This window comes from Phoenix dactylifera, chromosome 3 (genome assembly GCF_051530095.1).
Source record: "Phoenix dactylifera cultivar Ajwa chromosome 3, Ajwa_hap1_PhDact_Kaust_v1.1, whole genome shotgun sequence".
Classification (NCBI taxonomy): domain Eukaryota; kingdom Viridiplantae; phylum Streptophyta; class Magnoliopsida; order Arecales; family Arecaceae; genus Phoenix; species Phoenix dactylifera.
The window spans coordinates 34893546-34916008 of record NC_143192.1 but is presented as its reverse complement, the minus strand read 5'-3'; the positions used below and the strand labels follow the sequence as shown (position 1 = coordinate 34916008).

The 22463-nt window shown below is 45.5% G+C and overlaps 1 non-coding gene across 1 annotated transcript; it reads left to right on the top strand.

The window, feature by feature from the left end:
* The first annotated feature begins 21389 nt into the window (after positions 1-21389).
* LOC120106285 (small nucleolar RNA R71) lies at positions 21390-21495 on the top strand. Its single transcript, XR_005508471.2, has one exon. It is a non-coding gene; the product is annotated as a small nucleolar RNA R71 (small nucleolar RNA).
* Positions 21496-22463: the final 968 nt, after the last annotated feature.

Here is a 22463-nt window from a genome sequence, read left to right as displayed (position 1 = left end):
TTCGGGCATTGCTAATTCTCTCCGGATTACCTGATAACTGGGAGGGCCTGGTGATGGCGGTGAGCAACTCTTCGGCAACGGGGAAGTTGATCTTTGATGACGTTGTGGGAGTGCTTCTGAGTGAAGAAGCAAGAAGGAAATCTTCTGGAGCTGCGGAGTCGTCTGGAAGTGCACTAAACACCTCTGACCGGGGAAGACAAAAGAAGGACGGTCGATTTCGAAGCGACTCGAAGTCGAGATCCAGCAGGTCTCGAGCACCTCAGAACAAGGGAGCGAAGTGCTGGAACTGCGGGAAGATGGGGCACTTTAGGAGGGACTGCAAATCTCCTAAAGGGAAGCAAGGCGACCACACCGAAGGAGTCAGCAAGGATCTGGCAAATCTTGCTGAAGACGGTGACATGGATGCCCTCGTTCTATCTTTATCTACCGGTGACGAGTCTTGGGTGATAGACTCGGGCGCGTCCTTCCATGCTACATCCCAACGGAAGCTTCTTGGAGGATATGAGAAGGGAGACTTCGGCAAAGTCTACCTAGGGGATGGAGAGCCTTGCACTATACAAGGAAGGGGAAGCGCGGAAGTGAAGTTGATTTCTGGATCTTCACTTGAGCTTGAGGACGTACGGCACGTGCCTCAACTGCAGAGGAATCTGATCTCTGTTGGACAGTTGGCGAGCAAAGGGTACAAGACTACTTTCACAGCTGATCAGTGGAAGGTATCCAGAGGTTCGTTGACGGTGGCTAGTGGCAAGAAGATTGGGACACTTTATGTCGCCAATGGCACAGAAAACTCTATTGGAGTTGCTGCAGCAGATGTGGACGCCAAGTTATGGCATTGCAGACTTGGGCACATGAGTTATCAGGGACTGGAGGTGATGCACCAGTTGGAAAAGCTGCAGGACTCAGGAGTGTTGAGATGGACTTCTGTGAGGATTGTATTCTCGGAAAGCAGAAGCGTGTTTCATTCAACAAAGAAGGTAAACCTCGGAAGCAAGAAAAGCTAGATCTCGTGCACACGGACGTGTGGGGGCCTGCACCAGTTTCTTCCATTGGTGGATCTCAGTACTATGTTACTTTTATTGATGATGCTACCAGGAAGCTTTGGGTGTTCTTCTTGAAGCACAAGTCAGAGGTATTTGGGGTCTTCAGGAGATGGCAGGCAATGGTAGAACTCGAGACAGGAAGGAGGTTAAAATGCCTGAGATCAGACAACGGTGGTGAGTATTGTAGCAGGGAGTTTGAGGACTACTGTGCAGAGGCTGGGATCGTCAGGCAGAGGACAGTTCCAGGGACACCACAACAAAATGGAGTTGCTGAAAGGATGAACAGAACAATTAATGAGCGTGCCAGGAGTATGAGGATACATGCTGGATTGCCACAGCAGTTTTGGGCGGAAGCAGTTAACACTGCTGCCTATTTGATCAACAGAGGGCCATCAAAGAAACTTGAATTTGGGATTCCTGAGGAAGCATGGACAGCAAAGAAGATTGATTTGGCGCACTTACGAGTATTCGGTTGTACCAGTTATGTCCATGTTGATTCCAGTCAAAGAAGCAAACTAGACGCCAAATCAAAGAAGTGCATTTTCGTTGGATATGGAGGTCAACAGTTTGGGTATCGGTTTTGGGATCCCGAACACAGGAAGATCATTCGTAGTAATGATGTGGTATTCAATGAGAAAATGCAGCAGAGCACTGAATCAGAAACAAAACCTGTTGAGCCGTATTTTGTGGATCCTGAAGAGGAGTCTACAAATTCTGGTCAGAAGACTCAGTCAGAGCAAGAACCTGAAGTATTGGCACCCCCTCCACAACTAAGAAGGTCCACTCGTAGTACTCATGGGAAACCTCCTCAAAGGTATGATGGGACTCTTAGTTATTTGCTGCTCACAGATAATGGCGAACCTGAATGCTTCACGGAGGCATTGGAGGTTGATACCAGGAAGGAGTGGGAGTTGGCCATGGATGATGAGATGAAGTCATTGGAGCAGAATCAAACGTGGGATTTGGTGGATCTGCCCAAGGGGAAGAAAGCACTGTCAAACAAATGGGTTTACAGGCTGAAGGAAGAGCAGAATGGGAAGAAGCGATACAAGGCCAGGCTGGTTGTAAAAGGGTTTCAGCAGAGAGCAGGTATCGACTTCACGGAGATCTTTTCTCCTGTAGTCAAGATGAGTTCTATTCGGGCGGTGCTGAGCATGGTGGCAGAAGAGGATATTCACTTAGAGCAGCTTGATGTGAATACGGCTTTTCTCCACGGAGATCTCGATGAGGAGATATATATGCAGCAGCCGGAGGGATACATTGCAGCTGGCACGGGTGACTTGGTTTGCAAATTAAAGAAAAGCCTCTATGGTTTGAAACAAGCGCCCAGGCAATGGTATCTCAAGTTCGATAGCTACATGCTTAAGATAGGATACAGGAGATGTCAGGAGGATCGCTGTTGCTACTTCCGGGACTTCGGTACATCTTACATTATCTTACTATTGTATGTTGATGACATGTTAATTGCAGGAGCTAGCATGCATGAGATTGCAAAATTGAAGCTGAAGCTGTCAAGAAAATTTGCAATGAAGGATCTAGGAGCAGCGAAACAGATCCTTGGAATGCGGATCAGCAGAGATAGGTCTAAACATATCCTCAGACTATCTCAGGCGGAGTACATCAGCCGAGTACTCAGGAGATTCTGCATGGAGGGTGCCAAACCTGTTGGCACACCGCTGGGTGCCCACTTAAAGCTTTCCAAAGGGCAAAGTCCGAAGACGCGGGTGGAGGAGCTCAATATGTCAAAAATCCCGTATGCATCGGCGGTGGGGAGCTTGATGTACGCTATGGTGTGTACAAGACCAGACATTGCTCAAGCAGTGGGAGTTGTGAGTCGCTTTATGAGCTGCCCAGGCTTGGAGCATTGGCGCGCGGTCAAATGGATACTGAGGTATCTGAAGGGCACGGAGCACATGTCATTGTGCTATGGAGGTTCTGAGATCCAGTTACAGGGCTTTGTGGACTCAGACATGGCAGGGGACTTGGACGGCAGGAGAAGCACGACAGGGTACTTGTTCACCTTGGGCAGTGGAGCCGTCAGTTGGATTTCCAGGTTGCAACCAGTTGTTGCATTGTCGACTACGGAGGCGGAGTATGTGGCAGCCACAGAGGCGTGCAAGGAACTAATATGGCTTCAAGGCTTGATGAAGGAGCTTGGGAAGGAGCAGAAGGATTGCATGTTATATTCAGATAGTCAAAGTGCAATTCATCTGGCGAAGAATTCAGCTTTCCATTCGAGGATGAAGCATATTGACATACGATACCACTTCGTGAGGTCACTGCTCGAGCAGGGACTCGTCAAGTTGGAGAAGATTCATACAAGTCAGAATCCTGCAGATATGCTGACGAAGGTCGTCACGGTGGAGAAGCTGAGGAGTTGTTCAGCTTCTGCTGGTCTTCATGCTTGAAGACGTTGAGGAGGCATCGTACCTATTTCACTAGGATGATTCAGTTTCAGTGGGAGCACAGAGGAGAGCCAAGTAACAAGAGGATATACCCAAGGTCTCCAAGTGGAAGATTGTTGGGGTATGTGGAGACCTTTGGTGATGAAGAGAATTGAAGAAAAATCAATTCTGCATAGTTTTCTGTCTGGCGGACTGTCGGAGTCGACTCGAGCTTCAGTCGAGTCGACTCGGGAACAGTCGAGTCGACTCGAGGTCCATCGAGTCGACCCGGGAGAAGAAAGGCCGAAAAACCATGTTTCTGTCTGGACTGTCAGAGTCGACTCGAGCTACAGTCGAGTCGACTCGAAGCATCGTCGAGTCGACTCGAAGCATCGTCGAGTCGACTCGAGCCACAGTCGAGTCGACTTGAGATCGTGCCAGTCATACTGGAAGTTGTCCAGACGTGCCCGAGTCGACTCGAGCTCGCGGAAATCATACGGATGAGTTTTTCTTTTGGTGTTTTGTTGGCGTTTCGACGGCTATGATCATCTGAAGGTCTTGAGACTATATATAGGACTCATGAGAGCCCTAGGGTATAGTGATTGGCCGTATATTTGAGAGAGACTCTTGTTTGTGAGGCTAGGGTTCTAGAGAAGAAGAGGATTGGGATCCTACTTCTTGTGCAAAGGGAATTCTGTGTGAATCTCTTGTAGAGCGATCTCGTGTGATCGTTCGGGTGTGTGCCATCTCTGTAATCTATTCATCCTAGTTGAGATTTGGAGCGGTGGAGGACGTAGGCTATTTGTAGCCGAACCTCGTTACATCTTTGTGTTTGCTTTGCTATCTTCTTCCTATTTCTTCTTCCTTTGGTTTGATAATCCGCTGCGGTGCTCAAGTGTTTTACCCTATTGATATCACGGGGTAATCTTTTGCCCTTCGCAGGGATAAGCGAAGCGGTGATCCTTGAGTCCGGTGTCGAGGGAGCGAGAGAGTTATTCTCTCTTTGTTTTCCGACGTTGGTGGGCAGTGCCGGTGTGAGTGGGTTCCGGTGCGGTCGGACGCCAACAATTATGGATAAAGATCTAGTTTCGATGGGGAAGGGTTTGTAAGTGCACCCGTAACTCATTTTTAAGATCCTATGTATCAGGCAAATAAAGCTGATCATAGGCTGAATTTAGATACTGGTCCGAAGTTTGACTAAAAATGAATATAGTATAATTTCAAAATTTGGTCCATGAATAGCTCTAATGGTAGGGAGAAAAAAAAATATAGTGAAACTACCCAATAAGCTCATAAACTAATTTTTTATTATAATTATCTGCTTTCGTGTTAATTTAGTATTTTGTTGATTATAGATGCGTATGTGCTTGTCATTTTTTATGCATTCTCTCTATATTTCATCAATAGACTAAGAAAAGCTATGAACAAAGATATATTTATGGTACATGAAAAGAGAGACGTGTTTATTAAAAAAATACACGAAAGATAGAGAAAGACCAATGAAAATGGGGGAATATATTTTACTAATTTGTACTACATCAGAGAAGGTGGAGATCGGCTGCAATAATATCTGTTACATTATAGATGCGGAGAGGTTATTCATGGTATCTCGATAGATTAATCTAGTGATTTCTGTTGGGGGAAAAACAAGTTGTCCTGAAATACATGGTCGCATAACCACCACATGCCTGAGGGCGCCCGACCTGAGGGCACCCGACCTTAAGACGAGTAGCCGGGCCCGACGTCCGACCAGGCGCTCGACTCCGAGACGCCCCATCCAAGCACTCGACCTCGGCCTGATCTCCCTCGGGAGCCTAACTTCGGAAGCCCGACCTTACCACCCACCTACTGCGGTCACATCCCTCAGCAGTTCGACGGGGGCCATGCCCTGCTACCACCATCAACAATTAATGCGCGTGGCCTCTGCCGATCTTCGGTTCACTCAACAATTAATGCGCATGGCCTCTGCCGCGGTTCACTCAACAATTAATGCGCATGGCCTCTGCTGATCTCCGGTTCACTCAACAATTAATACCACCTACGAATCTCAAGCCCTTCACGGCAAACAGCTGACTCACTCGGCTACGTCCGATCAGCCACGACGACTCACTGGCTCCGGCCTGATCTCCTACGGCAACGCAATAATTCACACGATCGTGCATTAATTCGGACGACGTGCTCGATCATGGCGGTAACCCGTTCGCCCCGCTACATCGCAGGTACACCTGTATCCCTCTATAAAAGAAAAACCCCTCTTCCTTTGAGGGGGTTGGACTCTGAAACTCAGGAGACACATTGATGCAGCACCAGTGCGGGGAAAGAGAAGAAGAAGGAAGAACAAGAGAAGGAGAAGGAAGAAGAGGTTGTAGAGACGCAGGAAGAATAGAGGAGGAGAGGAGAAAAAGAGAAGAAAGAACGTAGGGGGAAGAAATTCCAAATTACTTCATTAAACCCTAATCATGAAAATAGTCCCTTTTATATAGGGCCCAAATACACAATTTGCATAAAACCCCCTTACACAAAAATAACTCCTAATAAGCCCACAAATAACACAAATAAGCCCTAAAATGCAAATGAACCCAGAAATAAAATAAATATGCAAATAAACGGGTCTGACTCAATTCGGGGGCTCAGGATCATCTGGATGAAGGGCTCTGATGTCTCCATCAACTCCTCCCAGGTGAGAAAAACTCGACCCCGTCGAGTATAGGTCTGTCCGGCTGTCGTACTGCTCCAGAAGATCGGGGTCAAGGCGCTGCAACTGTGCTCTGGAAATCCACGTCACATCATACTTTGGTCGACCTTTCCACCGAACAAGATAACGTTGGTAACTACCGTTCCTGGTTGAAATAACCTGCTCATCCAATATATGTTCTATTTGTTCTCTGCGTGCATGAAATTTGGGAAGTGGTGGCTCAACAGCAGGTAATAGATCAGGGTGTCCAACATGGGCAGGTATGTCAATAAAGGGTTTAGAAGGTATGAATATTGTCTTTTTGTATGGGACTAAATCTTCAATATTAAATGTCGCACTAATCCCATAGTCATCAGGAAGATCCACAACATATGCATTCGAACTGATTTTCTTTAAGATTTTGAACGGTTCTGCACTACAAGTTTGCAATTTCTTAAACGTATTTGAAGAAAATCGTTCAAGCCTAATTCTTATCATGACGTAATCTTTTTCACTTAACTCTTTATAATGTCTGTGTAAATCAGCAAGGGATTTATATTTTAAGTTATTTAAGTGATTACAATTGCTGATTTCTTGATGCAATGAATATGGATGTGATGCAATTGATTGTGCAGACTCAACGACTCTATACTGATGAGACATGAAAGACAAGTCTATGGATTGCCTAGGTTTGTAATCATGCACCACTTCGAATGGACTCATACCTATGGACTTGTTAACCGAACTATGATATGCAAACTCAACTGTTGATAATATTAAATTCCAGGTCCTAGCATATACACTCGGGTTGAGCTTATGTTGTTGAAGGTTGGGCAAAGATGCCCCGGAAACTATATCAATCGCGTGTTGGATATCACGCATCGGAGGAAGGGCATCCAGAAGATCATCAGGGACTATAAAATGAAACTCCTCTAGAAGGGAAACTACTACCAGGGAATGTTCAAGGTTGGACTCCGCATAGGTATCTTTAGCTACAAGTGCCAACTCAGGTGACTGGCTCTCAATATCTTTCACTACCTCTTCGATAGTAGTGATGTGAAGTGGCTTGGTTGTACTTAGATCAATAGTCTCCTTTTGGGAATCATTTTGGATAAAATCTAATTCTATAGGTTCGTCTTCAAAGTCTTCTTCATAGTCTTCTATATTTGGTTCATAGACTTCTTCGACATATTCGACCTCTTGGCTCCAAATTTCTGGTTCAGTAATCTGGTAGGTCCTAATGGAACATTGGGATGCTATGTGGTCGAATTGTTGACATCTTGAGCATTGGGTTTGGTGCCTAAGAAAATGGGGAAGGATTATAGGTGGTGCAACCAAACCGAATTTAGGTTGGGCTGCAACAGGGCTTGGCGGTATAGGGGTCCTAGAATTTTGCATGAGCTCATGGATCTCTTGTGTGAATTCCTTGTATCCAGCCCGCATGGCAACGATCTGTTCCTTGATAGACCTCAAAATGTCGGAATTCATGGTAGCTACAGGGGTTTTAGGTTGATTGAGATAGTACTCCATATCACTATAGGTTGGCATGCAATGATGACACTGGGTATTGATGTGAAATGCAATGTCACTAATGAAACCCTAATAACTATGATGTAGGACCAAATTTGATGCAGGACAACCTACTAATACAATCTATTATGATTTCAAAAATCAGCAAGTCTTCACAAGAATAACTTAAAATTTAAATGTTGCTGATTTTTTACTTCGGTTATTCAGAATTAAGGATTAAGATTATTCAATTTAGGAAATTAGATTGCAATCAAGTAGTACAGTTGTTCTGATCCTAAATTAATCTGATCGAATAATGTTGAGAAACGTCCTGTTACTAGGATGTGTAATTTAATATTTAGACTTTAAAGGATAATAGGACGGGTTCGGAAGCGAAAGGTTTAATGTTCTGACTTTTGACAACAATATAAATTTTCAAGACTATGGTTATCATGCAAGAGAACTAGAACATAATTAAATGAACAAGCCAGAAAAAGTAGAAACCTATCACCTGTCGTGAAGTAGTCGACCAAAATCGTGTGCTCGTGGGCGATGATCAGGAGTGCGGTTGCAGCTGATGGACCCTTTCAGTTGGCGTCTACTTGGATCTTTTCACGGTGCCTCTGCGAGTCTGCTGGGCTTGACAATTGAAGGAGAGAAGGGAGAAAGTAATCTGATCTCGGTTTGGCGTAGCCCCTGCTGGTTGTCCCTGTGGGGACTGGGGAGGCAGCCGGGCGGACCCGAAACTTGCGGGCTGCGGGCTGCTGGTTCGGAGCCTGTAAAGTGGAAGCTGGCGCAGGCCCGACACCTGGGCCCCAGGGAATAAATACGGGGGCGTGCGGGTCGGTGGGATTGGGTGAGTGCGAACACAGGGGTGGGGCGAAGTGGGTTGTGGGGAAGAGGGAATAACAGCGGGATGGAGCCGGGAGGGCGGCCGCGGGATGGAGGTGCTCGGCCGCAGGTGGGCGGTGTCTCAGGCGACGAAGCGGCTCGGAAGACGGGTGGTGGAGGGTGGTGCTCGGGGAGCCAAGGCGGCGGCGGGGTCTAGAGGTGGACGCGGACAGCGGCGACTTGGCAGTGACGCGACGCGGCGACGGTGGAAGAGGAAGGGGCGGAGCGCGGCGGCGGGGAGACAAGGCGGCGCTGCAGTGGAGGCGGAGGCGGTCGCAGCGCGGGGGCGGCACTGCATGTGGGCGGTAGAGGAAAAGAGCGGCGCTGCGTGCGGGCGGAGGGGGAGCGGCGCTGCGAGGGGGAGCGGGCAAGAGCGTGAGGCGGCGACGGTGAGTGCTGGGCGGCGGAGGCGGAATGGCGACGACGAAGCAGCGATGACGGCGGCGGCACGGGCGGAGCGGTGCTACGAGGGCGGCGGCGCAGCGTGCGGTTGGGGAAGATGAACAGAGGTAAGGTTTTTTTTTTTTTTTAACTCAGACCCGTTAGGATTCGGGTTAACGGGTTTGACCCGATCCGATATCCTTTACGGACCCGTCACGTGCGGGTCACGTGAAACTTTTTTTTTTGGACCCGGGTTACCGGGTTGTGGGTTAACGGGTTGAGAACTTCCCGTTACCCTGATTCTTTCTTCAACCTCCCGACGGATTCGGGAGGGCGTTGATCTTTGCGGCGTCGGCTGTGGGCCGGGGCGGGGATCACGACGGCGGCTCCACGACCTGCGGCGGCGGCGAGATCACGGCCATGGCTTCGTGGCCTGCGGCGAAGGTCCTGGTGTCAACCGCGTGGCAACCGTCCTGACGGAGGAAGCTCTCGGCCGCGACCCCTATGGCCACCGTCCGTGGCTAGATCCGCGCGGTCACGTGAAACTTTTTTTTTTTTTTTTTTTTGGACCCGGGTTACCGGGTTGTGGGTTAACGGGTTGAGAACTTCCTGTTACCCTGATTCTTTCTTCAACCTCCCGACGGATTCGGGAGGGCGTCGATCTTCGCGGCGGCGGCTGCGGGCCGGGGTAGGGATCACGACGGCGGCTCCACGACCTGCGGCGGCGGCGAGATCACGGCCATGGGTTCGTGGCCTGCGGCGAAGGTCGGCGGCGGTCCCCTCTATGGACCCGATGCAGGCGGTTGGCGGCAGACGCGGGTGGCCCGGGTTGCAGCGGCAGAGGGAGGCGTTAGGGCGGCGACGGAGAAGGAGAGCGGTGTCCCACTCCCGGATCTGGCCACGGACGGTGGCCACAGGGGTCGCGGCCGAGAGCTTCCTCCGTCAGGACAGTTGCCGCGCGGTTGACACCAGGACGGCGGGCTTCCGTGGGATCACGGTGACCTCCGACAGCGAATCGAAGCGGCGACGCTGGTGTTGTCGTCGGCGAGGGATGGAAGCGGTGGCCGCGAGCGCGGTGACGGGTGGTCACGGGAATAGGGAACCTGCAAAGGTTTGTTTGTTTGTTTATTTTTTTTTTTAGGAAGCCTTGATGATGGAGGCGTGCGGTAGTAGGCAGTGGGAAGTCAAAGGAGAAAGATGGAGGCGGTGGGGTGAAGCTGTGCAGCGGGCGTGGGGGTGACTATTCAAGTGGCAGCAAAGAAGAAAGGCACTGTGTAGGGATCCGGAGCTTTGGCACAGGGGCAAAGCCGAGGCTCTGATACCGAGTTGATGCAGCACCAGTGCGGGGAAAGAGAAGAAGAAGGAAGAACAAGAGAAGAAGAAGGAAGAAAAGGTTGTAGAGACGCAGGAAGAATAGAGGAGGAGAGGAGAAAAAGAGAAGAAAGAACGTAGGAGGAAGAAATTCCAAATTACTTCATTAAACCCTAATCATGAAAATAGTCCCTTTTATATAGGGCCCAAATACACAATTTGCATAAAACCCCCTTACACAAAAATAACTCCTAATAAGCCCACAAATAACACAAATAAGCCCTAAAATGTAAATAAACCCAGAAATAAAATAAATATGCAAATAAACGGGTCTGACTCAATCCGGAGGCTCAGGATCATCTGGATGAAGGGCTCTGATGTCCCCATCACACATTTTCTCCCTCCTTCTACACATTAGCCCCCTCTGACTTAAGCATCGGAGGGTCGGCGCCGGAAACCCCGGCCACTGGCTTTTTGCAGGTCTCCCGGAGGACGCCGCCCGCCGACGGACCACCACCCGCCATTTCCGCACCGGAGCTCGTCCTTCTCAGCCGACGGTCGCCTCCGGGTCCAATTTCTAGCAACAGTTGGCCCTAGAGAAAGGGCTCGAGTCGTGGCCATGAAGTTGAGAAGTAAAGGAGCCTCCAATGCTCCCGACGTCTTCTACCAAGTCCTGGACACTTTGTCCAGAACTCGCCACCTCCGGTTGATCCAGTTCCCCAAGTCCAGCCGGAACAGTCCAACATCCTGGTGCAGCAGGTTCAAGCCTTGGCCACAGCTATCCAAGGCCTGCAACGGGAGGAAGTGCCGCCTCCGCAGGCCCAGGTCCAGCCAGTGCTTCCTCCGAACGGACCAGTGCTCCAGGGCCAAAACCTCCACGACTCCTCGAGGGCCAACAATGAAGAACGATGCTATCGCCAAGGCTCAGCCCGGGCATCTCCCCAGAGAGAAATGCCGGGAAGGAGCATAGATAGAAGGCCGCAGCTTTCGGAAGCTGAGTCAGCCCCGGACCGTCATGAGCCGGAGCAGACTACTGTGGCAATCCCCCAGGCTGGGGAGCTCGATAGGAAGGTTGAGAACCTTGAGCGCCAGATTGAGGCGCTTCATAGCCGGAAGGCAAGGCGCGAGGGTGACTTTGAGTTTACCACCAAGTCCCCCTTTTCCTGCCAGATTGAGGACGAGCCGGTCCCACCGAGGTTCAAAATGCCCCAAGTGGAGCCCTACAACGGAACTACCGACCCCCTCGATCATTTGGAGAGTTATCGAGCCCTCATGGCATTGCAAGGGTCCTCGAGGCTGTGCTCTGCAAAGCCTTCCCAGCGACTCTTCGGAAAACGGCTCGGCTTTGGTTTTCTGGACTGAAGCCGAGCACGGTATCCTCTTTTGAGCAGCTCGGCAGGCAGTTCGCCACCAACTTCGCTGCCAGCCGGCGCCAGCGGCGAACATCGGATTCCCTTCTGGACGTCAAGCAGAAGGAAGGGGAATCCCTCAGAGAATATCTTGACCGCTTTACCGCTGCAACCTGGGAGGTCCGCGAGCTCAACCAGTCAATAGCCATGTCGGCACTAAAGACTGGGGCTCGCTCCTACAGATTCCTCTTCTCCATCGAGAAGAGCTTCCCCGCCGACTTCACCGAAATGCTGGCCCGAGCTCGGAGGTATGCGAAGGCTGAGGAGGCTATCGCCTCCAGGCGGGGCGCGACCGAGCAGGCTTCAAAGAAGCAGAAGAAGCGCCGTGAAGAGCGCGGCCACCCAAAAAGTCGATCTCTCTGTCGAGATAAGAACCTGCCTTGGTTGAGGAGCCCACCTCGACAGCAGGGACGGCTTCGACCAAGATCCCTGCCTCGACCGAGATCTCCGCCGCGACCACGAATGCCCTCGGGGAGGTACGAGAACTACACTCCCATCAACGCGTCCCGAGCCTAGATTCTAATGGAGATAGAAGGTCGGGACTTCTTCTGACCTCCGCCCCCGATGCGGGATATAGGAGCCCGGCGCAATCCTAGGAAGTATTGCCGCTTCCACCGAGACCACGGCCACGACACGGAGGATTGTTTCCAGCTCCGAGATGAGATCGAGGCGCTTATCCGTCGCGGGATACTCAACCGATTCGTGCGGAACCGGCGTGAGGAAAGGAGGCCAGCGGAAAATGCCGCGCTGCCCGAAAATCCAAATGACAACGGGCCTATTGCCGGCACCATCAACACCATTGGAGGAGGAAGCCCAGCTGAAGAACCAATCGAGGAAAGGATCCTTCCGAAGCGCCCGCGCATCTCCGAAGCTATCTCATTCTCGGACGAGGACATGGAAGGAGTTGAGACTCCTCATGATGACGCTGTGGTCATCTCCATGATTGTAAATAAGTTTGATGTAAAGCGTGTCTTAGTTGATAATGAAAGCTCGGCAAATGTTTTGTACTACCTGATCGGTTCTTTCAATTTTGAAAATAAACCACGCAATAGCACGTATCCTGTAGGATAGTGATTACGAGTGTCGGTCCACACGGATTGACGAATAAGTTATTTTTCTTTTAAAAGTAAATCAAGAAGAAGAATTTGCTAACTTGATTTAACTAAATTAATTCAAAGGGAATAAGCTAGACTAAAAATAATTTTAAGTTATCGATTAATGAGAGCTAAAAGTAAGATGAATGCAGTAGTAGGAATATTTTACGGGAAGAGATGTTTAGGGTTAGAATCTGCCGATGGATTTGTAAACATGATGCTTTCAATGATTTAGATGCGTGTATGATCTGATTGCTCTTAACAACAAGTTAGGGCAATCATATAAAAAGTTGAAATCTAACCCACAGTATGAGTCATCTAAGCCTGGTACAAACCATCTTCTCTAAGGATAGGCATGGTCTGTCTATTTAGCATGATTCATCTGATGATTAATTTCTCAAAGATAAATCTGGTAGTTGCATAACAATCTCCTCCAAACCACAGGTATTGAATTCGATTTCGATAAACTATATTAATTCATGCAGAGGCTTTCTACAAGATAAACATCTTACACAAATTAAACAACACATTTCAAGATCATAATTTCATTAAATATGCAACTGTCTTACAATGCTAAAAATCAAAGAAATGCAACATAAATACTCATCCACGGCTTCATCAAACCCCTAAACCAAGATTTAGCTGCTCATGGTGGCCGGAAGTCTTCCCATCTTCATAAAAAAATTACTCTTCACTCCCTTCCACGCACGGCTTTCTCCTTCCTTTTCTTCACCGAAATAGGGGGTCCCCTGTTTCTGTCGAAGCCCGCTCCCTCTATTCCCAAAATATCCCAAAATATTCTCTTTCCCCTCCCTGCCTTTCTCTTTTTTTTAATTTCTTTTTCTTCTTTCACTGATTCGGCCTTCTACCGAAACAGGGGCGCCCCTGTTTTCCTCCAACCCCCCCCTTCTCTTTGCCGATGGCTTCTTCATATAGACCCTCTCACCGGTGATGGATCCCCTGGGAGTACGCTAGTGAGGATGCGAATCCCGGATGCTCATCCGATGGGAGCTGGCTGCGGGATTAATGTGGAGTGAAAGAAGAAGGTTCGCCAATTCCATGGGATTGCAGACGGTTGGAATGGCTCAAATCCGACAGAGGGAGACGGCTAGATGCTTGATTTCATGGGATGCTGGAAGCGTTGATCATGGAGGAGTGATTTCCGGCTGCTGGGAGGTGGAACGGGCGGCGGATGGCACGCGGTTGATGCGGCTGGGAGGATCGCTCCGAATGGCCGCTGTGCGGAGGCGGAGGTGCAGGCGGAGGAACGGGAGGTTGGCTGCACCGTGTGGAGGATTTCTTAGGCGACGCCATCTCGTGGCTGGAACGGGAGAATCGACGGGAATCTCGGCCGTGATGCACTGCGGGGGAGGGGGGAAGAAGATAAACAATGAACTCATTTGTTATTATATTTTTTTTGTAACACTGTTCATATGAACAGTATTTTCACGGGACACCGTTCATTTGAACAGTGTTTTGAGTGATTCTTCCCGAAATTATTTTTATTTTATTATATTCATTATTTTCTTTTTTTTTCTTGTTTTAAATTTATCAATTTTATATGAAGGCAGGTAATGAATTGGTTGGAAATTGACTTTGGGTTTGAGGTGGGTCATGATCGTTGATTTGCTTGAACTTACTCTCGAGCCCAATGTCGTTTAAATTTAATTTTTGCTAAACTGCTTCAGACCGGACTCAACAAGGCTAAAAGCAGGATCGTGACTTAATAAGAGGGTTAATCAAATATTTTCCTATACAATTATAACTTTTAATCTAATCAAGACCAAAGCCCATTTAATTATAACCTTAGCCGGGTCAACACAATCTCCTTATATGTTTTTCTGTAGTTTTCATAAAAGATTGCAATCAAGAGAGAGACAAGTTCAGAATCTGGTTTAAGAAAAGAATTATTTACCTCTTACCATAATTTAAATTTATTTCAATGTTTATTCAATTTCATGGTAAAATATGTATTTATCAGTTTAAGAACATTGATAAGTGCTATGGAAAGATAGCTAAATTATAAATTATTAAGCACTTATCACACCCCCAAACCTATGTTTTGCTAGTCCTCGAGCAAAATAAAACTAGAAAAGAAGAATTTTAACTCACTTTCGCAGGCATCGCGGTTACATTTACCATATGTAACAAGGCTTTAAACCCCTAGGTGGCCCTAGTGGACGAGTTTTGTCTCATGAGGATTTCCGGCTTAGATACCCACAAACTGCTGTCTCTACCCAAAGATTTTTTTTTTTATATATATATCTAATTTCAAATGCATAAGTGCCAAGAATTTCAAAAGCACACAAAGTTTTAATTACTAAGTCAGCCCAAGTCCTAGGTCAAAATGCAATTCAAGTTGAGGGCATTAAGTTTCCGTTAGGGAGTTGTAAGACTTATTTATACTGGAGTGCTCGGTGAAATCTGGACCGTACAAAAGCTAAGGTTTCGGATCTCCAAAATATTGCAAAGACTAGTAGTTTCCAAGGATTGGTCGAAGGGACCTACTCACTGATTCAAAAATCATCTTATCTGCAGGATTTCGAGAGTTGTGGATGTTTACTTTAGTACCTCACGGGCTTTATCTGTAATATTCCAGTTTACTCGAATTTCTACAATGACGGCTTTCACACTATTATCTTTTACAAGGTCAATACAAAGTTTTTTTTTTAATAAAAGATGTATAAATTGTACACTTTTACTCTTGTGGTGATTTTTCCGTATAACGAGCAATCAGTCGACAACTCTCACACCAGTTGGCACAAGGTGTCGGGCATCAAGACTCCCCTATGGACTTATGCTCAGAGTCCTCATCACAAGCCCACTTGACCTTTGACAATAGGTAGCCCTTTCGATGTTCCTGACTAAATCCATTTTTATTAATGAAATTTCTTTTTTTTTTGGATTAAATAAGTATGATTCATCAGGGTCCAAGGTTGCTACTATACTATCAACATAATGTCGAGCCTAGACCTTAGAAGAGTCGGCCAGTGTGTAGTGAAATTCCAAAGTATTAATTAGCTTACAACTCCCTAAGAGAGACTTAATAAAAAGAACTTAAATTTGTATTACTTCCGACTAGTCATTGGGATTTTTAGATTTTATATACCCTGTGTGTTTATTATTCTCGCATTCATGTATAAAAATTAGGTAAAAAATATTTTTTTTTAATTTTTTTTTAATTATTTATTATTTTTTTATTTTTATAAAAATGAAAATGAACACAAGATTTTTTTATTTTTTTAAAGATATTTTTATTTTTTTATTTTATTTTTTATTTTTTAATAAAAATCAAGATGAATACCCCCAAACCTAAACCTAACATTGTCCTCAATGTTAAAAAAAATCTAAGAGAATTGGGTTGCCTCCCAACAAGCGCTAAGTATATTGTCTTCAGCCAGACACAGTGAGATAGTTTTTGCATCTCCTTCTATGAGGTCATCTATTTTGTCTATCATAAAATACTCAACTTTCCTCGCGGGTTGGTCGGCCGCATTGAACATATTTAATTTTACCTTCATGTTCCCTAATGATATGTTCATTACCCCTGTTCTACAATTGATGCATGCATTGGCTGTTGCTAAAAAGGGGCGCCCAAGGATCACGGAAATTTGTTTCTTAGGATTAGGTTCATGTTCCATATCAAGGACGATGAAATCTACTGAAAAATAGAATTTGTCTACCTTGACAAGAACATCTTCAATTATCCCACGTGGTGTTTTTACAGATCGATCAGCCAATTGAAGGGATACCGAGGTTGGTTTTAACTCACCTAAACCAAGTTTCTCATAAACTGAATAAGGTAAAAGGTTGACACTTGCCCCTAGATCTAAGAGTGCTCGATCAATGAAATTATTTTCTAAGACACAGGAGATGGTGGGAGCACCAGGATCTTTGAATTTCGGAGGGGTGTTGTGTTGGAGAATAGAACTCACTTGCTCGGTTAGGAAGACCTTTCTAGGCACATGTGTCCCAGATTTTTGCTTTTGGGTACAAAGGTCTTTGAGAAATTTGGCATAGGAGGGAACTTGTCTAATAGCATCAAGAAGCGGAAGGTTGATTTTAACTTGTTTGAAAACCTCCATCATCTCCTCTAGTGAAGTTCCCTTCTTGCCAAAGGGAGAGGGTGAATTAAGAGCTTCAGAAAATGGAGCCTTTGGGATGTGAGTTTTGGCAGAAGGTGGACTAGCTGAAGAAAAAGAAGGTTTTAGATTTTTATTTGACACATGTCTATCCTCTTCTTCATCTTCCTTATTGTTATCTTCCCCAATCTTATTGTCTACTACACGTCCACTCCTTAGGGTAGTCAAAGCATTGGCTTGTTCATTATGAATTGTATTTAATTGATTTTCTTGAGCCACATATTGTCCCCTAGGATTACTTAGTGGTTGGCTTGGAAGCTTTCCTTCCTCTCGCTTGTTCAGTGCATTAGCTAGTTGCCCCATTTGGGATTCTAGCTTGGCGATGGATTGCGTGTGAGAGTGCACCAATTGTGTAATGGTTTCCAAACCTTGAAGGGCGTTCAACACTTTCTCCTCAAAGGCTGTGTTTCTTTGGGGTGGAGGAGGAGTGTGTTGAAATTGAATCGAGGGACGGTAGGGATGAATATTTTGTGGGGTTTGAAAATTCTGAGAATTTTGAAAATTTTGGGAATAGGGTTGGGCTGTGTTCGAAGCTTGCTGCTTCCAAGAAAAGTTTGCATGATTTCGCCATCCCGGGTTATATGTATTGGAAAATGGGTCATTACCCGGTCTAGGCTGTGTTTGAGCAGCATTGATGTGTTCTTGCACGAGTTCGGGGAATTGGGGCGCTGAAGGGCACTCATGAATAGGGTGGGATGGGCTAGAACAGATAGTACATACTTGTGCTTGGGAAGAGTTCATGTAACGCCCACCTAACATTAGTTGGTCAATCTTATGGGACAATGCATCTACCTTACTAGACCGGTCCATAGAATGACTTATTTCACAAATGGTCCATTTTCTTTGAGAACTCAGGGGTGCTTGACGAGAACAGGAAGCATGGTGGAGGGAGTTTTCACTAAGATTTTCAAATAATTGCCATGCTTCATGCTCATTTCGAAGCATGAAAGTCCCCCCGCATGCAGCATCGATCATCTGACAGTTTCGTTCAGTCAAACCGTCATAAAAACATTGCACTAGCTGCCACTTAGGTATTTGATGATGAGGGCATTTACGGATTAGGTCCCGAAATCTCTTCCAAGTTTCATGAAATTCTTCTCCCTCGGTTTGGGAGAAGCTTGTAACGGCACGTCTAAACTGGTTCGTTCTTCCTATAGGAAAGTATTTTTTAAGGAATTCTTGTTGCATTTGATCCCAAGAACGAATCGAGTTGGCTTCTAAAGAATTCAGCCATTGTTTGGCTTTATCTTTAAGGGAGAAGGGAAATAATCTAAGTTTCAGAGCATCATCAGTAAAATTCTGAATCTTGACAGTGGTGCAAATCTCAAGAAATTCATCTAAGTGTTTATATGGGTCTTCATTGGTGAGCCCATAAAAAGATGGGAGCATTTGGATCACACTAGACTTTATTTCGTATTGTACAGCTGCTACCTCAGGTAATCGAATGCAAGATGGGAAAGTGTAAATGGTGGGAGTAAAGTACTCCCTCAGGATTTTGGGTTGTTCTTCAGCCATCTCAAGAGGTGGGAATGATTCTAATGTTCTGATCTCAGCTCGAATATTCCTAAGGGTCCGTTCTATTTCAGGGTCAAAAGGTAATAGGTCACGTACTTTAGAACGACTCCCTTGCATACATTAGTACTTGATCAGTCAAGCATGCAATAAAAGATAAACACATCAATCCTTGTATTTGTCCTAAAATCACTAGACAGCTCCTAACTGGTTTGAAGAGGGCACCTAAGCCTCCAATCCGGTCTAATGAACCGAGTTGACCAGGTAAGCTCCCAGGTAAGTGGAGGGGTCACGATGCGTTCGCAAAGGTCCCACTTAAAACCCACTTACCTCGAACAGATGAACTGTCTCCCTTATAGGGACAAAGCTTGCCTAGACATTAACTAAGCCACAGAGCGAAATTGGTGCAACTTTCAGTGATCTTCGTCTTATTGAGCTCGGATGTCCCTAGGAGCCAACGTCTAATTGATTTTAATTAAAGTGACACTATGTGAGATTGAGTTCACCTAAGTTGGGCAAGAGTCCGGTGATGAAATCCGGCTCTTATCTTGTTGGGGTGATTGCCCTTACTATGTGCGGATTAATTTGTGTATGTGTATCAAGCATGCATTCACACTTTTGCTGAAATTAAAATCAAACAATCACCACAAAATTTCAAGCTAATATTTAATTTAAATAAGAAAGGTTTAGAGGTTACCAAAGGGAATTTTTCCAGCAATTTTTTTTTTTAGGCAAACCTCTACAGCATTTCTTTTTGATTATCCCAGATTTTTCCTTCGATTCCTGATCAAATAAGACCAAAAGAAAAATTAAAAAAAATTAGTAGAAGAGAAAAAGGAGATAAGAAAAGTAACAATAATAGAAAATAATTTTTTTTATTTTATTTTAGATATATATATGTTTTTTTTGAAAGTTTTTTTTTGTAATTAATTTTTTTTTAATGATAGGAAAAAATAACTATGCTAGCAATCTCCGGCAACGGCGCCAAAAATTGATCGGTTCTTTCAATTTTGAAAATAAACCACGCAATAGCACATATCCTGTAGGATAGTGATTACGGGTGTCGGTCCACAGGGATTGACGAATAAGTTATTTTTCTTTTAAAAATAAATCAAGAAGAATTTGCTAACTTGATTTAACTAAATTAATTCAAAGGGCATAAGCTAGAGTAAAAAGAATTTTAAGTTATCGATTAATGGGAGCTAAAAGTAAGATGAATGCAGTAGTAGGAATATTTTACGAGAAGAGATGTTTAGGGTTAGAATTCGCCGATGGATTTGTAAATATGATGCTTTCAATGATTTAGATGCGTGTATGATCTGATTGCTCTTAACTACAAGTTAGGGCAATCATATAAAAAGTTGAAATCTAACCCATAGTATGAGTCATCTAAGCCTGGTACAAACCATCTTCTCTAAGGATAGGCATGGTCTGTCCTATTTAGCATGATTCATCTGATGATTAATTTCTCAAAGATAAATCTGATAGTTGCATAACAATCTCCTCCAAACCACAGGTATTGAATTCGATTTCGATAAACTATATTAATTCATGCAGAGGCTTTCTACAAGATAAACATCTTACACAAATTAAACAAGACATTTCAAGATCATAATTTCATTAAATATGCAACTGTCTTACAATGCTAAAAATCAAAGAAATGCAACATAAATACTCATCCACGGCTTCATCAAACCCCTAAACCAAGATTTAGCTGCTCATGGTGGCCGGAAGTCTTCCCATCTTCATAAAAAAATTACTCTTCACTCCCTTCCACGCATGGCTTTCTCCTTCCTTTTCTTCACTGAAACAGGGGGTCCCCTGTTTCTGTCGAAGCCCGCTCCCTCTATTCCCAAAATATCCCTAAATATTCTCTTTCCCCTCCCTTCCTTTCTCTTTTTTTTTTAATTTCTTTTTCTTCTTTCACTGATTCGGCCTTCTACCGAAACAGGGGCTCCCCTATTTTCCTCCAACGCCCCCCCTTCTCTTTGCCGATGGCTTCTTCATATAGACCCTCTCACCGGTGATGGATCCCCTGGGAGTACGCTGGTGAGGATGCGAATCCCGGATGCTCATCCGATGGGAGCTGGCTGCGGGATTAATGTGGAGTGAAAGAAGAACGATTCGCCAATTCCATGGGATTGCGGACGGTTGGAATGGCTCAAATCTGGCAGAGGGAGACGGCTAGATGCTTGATTTCATGGGATGCTGGAAGCGTTGATCATGGAGGAGTGATTTCCGGCTGCTGGGAGGTGGAACGGGTGGCGGATGGCACGCGGTTGATGCGGCTGGGAGGATCGCTCCGAATGGCCGCTGTGCGGAGGCGGAGGCGCAGGCGGAGGAACGGGAGGTTGGCTGCACCGCGTGGAGGATTTCTTAGGCGACGCCATCTCGTGGCTGGAACGGGAGAATCGACGGGAATCTCGGCCGTGATGCACTGCGGGGGAGGGGGGAAGAAGATAAACAGTGAACTCATTTGTTATTATATTTTTTTTTTGTAACACTGTTCATATGAACAGTGTTTTCACGGGACACTGTTCATAAGAACAGTATTTTTAGTGATTCTTTCCGAAATTATTTTTATTTTATTATATTCATTATTTTCTTTTTTTTTTCTTGTTTTAAATTTATCAATTTTATATGAAGGCAGGTAATGAATTGGTTGGGAATTGACTTTGGGTTTGAGGTGGGTCATGATCGTTGATTTGCTTGAACTTACTCTCGAGCCCAATGTCGTTTAATTTAATTTTTGCTAAACTGCTTCAGACCGGACTCAACAAGGCTAAAAGCAGGACCGTGACTTAATAAGAGGGTTAATCAAATATTTTTCTATACAATTATAACTTTTAATCTAATCAAGACCAAAGCCCATTTAATTAAAACCTTAGCCGGGTCAACACAATCTCATTAAGATTTTCAAATAATTGCCATGCTTCATGCTCATTTCGAAGCATGAAAGTCCCCCCGCATGCAGCATCGATCATCTGACGGTTTCGTTCAGTCAAACCGTCATAAAAACATTGCACTAGCTGCCACTTAGGTATTTGATGATGAGGGCATTTACGGATTAGGTCCCGAAATCTCTTCCAAGTTTCATGAAATTCTTCTCCCTCGGTTTGGGAGAAGCTTGTAATGGCACGTCTAAACTGGTTCGTTCTTCCTATAGGAAAGTATTTTTTAAGGAATTCTTGTTGCATTTGATCCCAAGAACGAATCGAGTTGGCTTCTAAAGAATTCAGCCATTGTTTGGCTTTATCTTTAAGGGAGAAGAGAAATAATCTAAGTTTCAGAGCATCATCAGTAAAATTCTGAATCTTGACAGTGGTGCAAATCTCAAGGAATTCATCTAAGTGTTTATATGGGTCTTCATTGGTGAGCCCATAAAAAGATGGGAGCATTTGGATCACACTAGACTTTATTTCGTATTGTACAGCTGCTACCTCAGGTAATCGAATGCAAGATGGGAAAGTGTAAATAATGGGAGTAAAGTACTCCCTCAGGATTTTGGGTTGTTCTTCAGCCATCTCAAGAGGTGGGGATGATTCTAATGTTCTGATCTTAGCTCGAATATTCCTAAGGATCCGTTCTATTTCAGGGTCAAAAGGTAATAGGTCATGTACTCTAGAACGACTCCCTTGCATACATTAGTACTTGATCAGTCAAGCATGCAATAAAAGATAAACACATCAATCCTTGTATTTGTCCTAAAATTACTAGACAGCTCCTAACTGGTTTGAAGAGGGCACCTAAGCCTCCAATCCGGTCTAATGAACCGAGTTGACCAGGTAAGCTCCCAGGTAAGTGGAGGGGTCACGATGCGTTCGCAAAGGTCCCACTTAAAACCCACTTGCCTCGAACAGATGAACTGTCTCCCTTATAGGGACAAAGCTTGCCTAGACATCAACTAAGCCACAGAGCGAAATTGGTGCAACTTCGGTGATCTTCGTCCTATTGAGCTCGGATGTCCCTAGGAGCCAACGTCTAATTGATTTTAATTAAAGTGACACTATGTGAGATTGAGTTCACCTAAGTTGGGCAAGAGTCCGGTGATGAAATCCGGCTCTTATCTTGTTGGGGTGATTGCCCTTACTATGTGCGGATTAATTTGTGTATGTG